Source organism: Aythya ferina, assembly GCF_964211825.1.
Source record: "Aythya ferina genome assembly, chromosome: 1".
In the NCBI taxonomy this organism is placed as follows: Eukaryota; Metazoa; Chordata; class Aves; order Anseriformes; family Anatidae; genus Aythya; species Aythya ferina.
In genome coordinates this window covers 34,981,876-34,985,050 of record NC_140296.1, presented here as the reverse complement: position 1 = coordinate 34,985,050, position 3,175 = coordinate 34,981,876, and the positions used below count along the sequence as shown (strand labels likewise).

The 3,175-nt window shown below is 37.7% G+C and overlaps 1 long non-coding RNA gene across 1 annotated transcript; it reads left to right on the top strand.

Moving 5' to 3' along the window:
• Positions 1 to 404: 404 nt before the first annotated feature.
• LOC311426711 lies at positions 405 to 2,075 on the top strand. The gene is made up of 3 exons (XR_014686978.1): positions 405 to 596; positions 683 to 798; positions 1,796 to 2,075. It is a non-coding gene; the product is annotated as an uncharacterized lncRNA (long non-coding RNA).
• The last annotated feature ends 1,100 nt before the right edge of the window (positions 2,076 to 3,175 follow it).

The window sequence follows — 3,175 nt, the reverse complement described above, 5'->3', positions numbered from 1 at the left end:
AATACATAAAAACAAGAACTCATATCTATCTATCTATCTATCTATCTACATATATATATATATATATAAAAATCACAGAAAACATAGTTGAAAGAAGTAAGATTGTTAGGAGGCCAAGACACCAAACCAGCACAAGATTATAAGTTTGTGTCATGAGTGCACTAATAAGCTTTAATGACCCTGAACAGCATCACCTGGCTGCCCCACTAGTACTCTCTGCCCACATTGCCCACAGCTCTGACCAGCTGCCCAATTTCAGCTCAGTCTTGCTACTTCAGATCCTGCCTGAGCTAGGTTGTAGGGGAACTTTTCTCCAGCCTTGCCTTCTGGATGGACCCTGTCCCTGTGCTGTGGGTAGCTTGTATCCTGGTTCAGATATATTTTGTAGCTTGTCTCAGGCTCTGTCTTTTGCCCTGACTCTTATTGCCCCTGATGGGATTCCCTGAATGCATCCTGGACCTGGTGCATTGCTTGCCATGTTGGAAACTGTTTTGGATCATCCCTCAACTCTGTACACTGTGCCATGACTCCTACAGTTTAGGAAAGAGTTACTTTTGAACTTCTTTTGAAGACGGACCCTGTGGCACTCAATGAATGTAAAGATTAATTTGTCATTAAAGCAACATTTTGAATAAGAGATATAGATTGAGACATTAACCTAGTTCTGCATTTTACATTACAGCCACTGAAATTACTCTGGGAAAACTCAGACACCTTAGACAGTATCATCTCTTGCCTCTTTTCTACATATCTCATTCAAGATCTGTGTGTCAAGTGTTGGAAGCTGTTTACTAACAGGTAAAACAGAAGTTTAATGCCAAGTACTTTGAATAATTGGATACTAGTTGTCTCAATTTGGGCATTTGACTATAACATTCTTGTTCTGCTGGTCTGCACCTGTAAAGTAGTATCCCATTAACACAGACAGGAAGGGATGAAGACTTGTTGGCTGTTTAGCGTTTGAGACTCTAGAGAAGAAAAAATATTGGGGAGGGGGGAAATTCCATGTCCAGAGCAGGATCTGAGAACTGTATTAAATACATCCTTACACCACAGGTTTTGAATAATGTGAATACTAAATGAACAAAGTTCCTGACTAGGTATTGAGTGATACAGCTGATTATGTCAATGAAGGCAATGTCACAGGATGAATTCCAATTGCAGTAAGTGACAGATGCAGTCTGTGCTTCAGTTTGGGGTGTCTAGTAATTCAGTTCTCCTGAAATGGGCATTATAAATGGAGAAGAGCTAGTGTCCTTGGCAATATCTGTGGAAAGATTGTTTCCACTTATGTTTAGGCATCTAAATAGAAAACTGAAGCTGAGCAACCTCATTACTGGCATTTTGTATCTTTTATTATTTGATTTCTGCATCCTTAATGTGACACTTCTGAAACATTTTGTTTTCCTACAACATATTCTCTATGCAGTTGAAGTAGTATCTAGTAACATGCTGAAGTGTATTCTAAAAAGTGAAAGGGATTTCATATTGTTATTATTGTACAGTAAGGATGAATGCCAGCCATTGCTAATATCTATCATGTTATGCATTATTTATTTATTTATTTATTTATTTCATAGCTTTCTATGCTTATTTCTTGATGATATATAACACTTCTTGTAAATATGATCCTCCATTGTTGCCTTTTCTGACTTGCTTACATTTTAAATAACATTTAGGTCACGTGAGGAGCTACAGTGCAGAAAACAATTCATACCTTGTTTTCTCCTGGCTTTTTCTTTTACTTTCAGGCTAGTTTATGTGTCTGACACTCTACAACTTGTTTATTTTGCAGCTCCATTGCATCTTTCACAGCTGTCTCCGTGGAAACCACACTCTTAATTGCATATTTTAAGGTTAAGTTGCTTCTGTGAAAAGCTGCATCTGTGAGTGCTCATTACTGTGCTGAGTGGGTAAAGAATCTCTCTTTGGTTAACACTGTAGTCATCACCAACCTGGCAGTATTCAACTAGTCACCTTAGCTTTACTATTCTGGCTACAATATATATTTAGTTTTTGAATGAAATTAATTGGGAAAATATTAACAAGATGTTACAAAGATTGCAGCTATGGGAAAAAGAGACATCTTCCTCACAAAAAAAAAAAAAAATACAATAAATTTATGTTTTAATTTTTAGAGAAGGACTGAGTATTTCTTTCTAATTCCTGCTCTCATTTAATTTTAACTCTTTGTGTGTGGGCAAACTAATTTACCTTTGCCAAAACTCAAATGTGGTTTGGGCAAGGACCACTACTAAAATGTAGTATATTTTGGTGATATTGTGCAATTCTGGGGTTATATCCACAGATCTGGACAATGAGAAAAGCAGTTTAGTGGGCTGAAATGCAGCACAGCTTTCAATTTATCTCAGACACTTCGAACTTTAAAAATAAAATAAAATAAATAATAATTATATATATATATATGTGTGCATATATATATATATATATATAAGGCATGAAAAATGACTCAGTACTTAGATATCTGAGGGCTGTGTTGTGGCTTAACCATGGTAGCCAGTCAGGCCTGATACAGCTTCTTGCTCACTCCCCTCCTGTAGTATAGGGGAGAGAATCAGAAAGGTAAAAGTACAAGAAATTGTGGGTTGAGATAAAGACACTTTAATAAGTACAGAAGAAGAAAGATCAGGAATTCATTCACTACTTCCCATTGGCAGGCCACTTCAGTTCAGCCAATTGCAGGAAAACAGGGCTCGCCACATGTAACAGTTACTTGGACATCCTCCCCTTCCTCCTACTTTCACCCATCTTTTATTGCTGAGCATGACGCTATATGGTATGGGATATCTATTCGGTCAGATGTAGTCAGCTGTTCTAGCTATGCCCCTTTTCAGCTTCTTGTCACCCCCAGCCTCCTTGCTGGTTTTGCAGAGTGAGAAACAGAGAAGACTTTGAAGTTGTACAAGTGCTGCTCAGGCATAGCTAAAACACTGGCATGTTATCAACAATGTTTTGGTCACAAATTCAAAACATGGAACTGTATGAGCTACTATGAATAAAATTAACCCTATTTCAACCAAAACCATGTCTGAAACATGGAGCCCAGAGGAGATGTCAAATCATATATAGGAAGGGCTAACTGAAAACTCTGGACATGAGTGTTTTTTCTTGCCTGTAGGTATCAGGGATCACTCCCTTGCAATGTATGGCTACT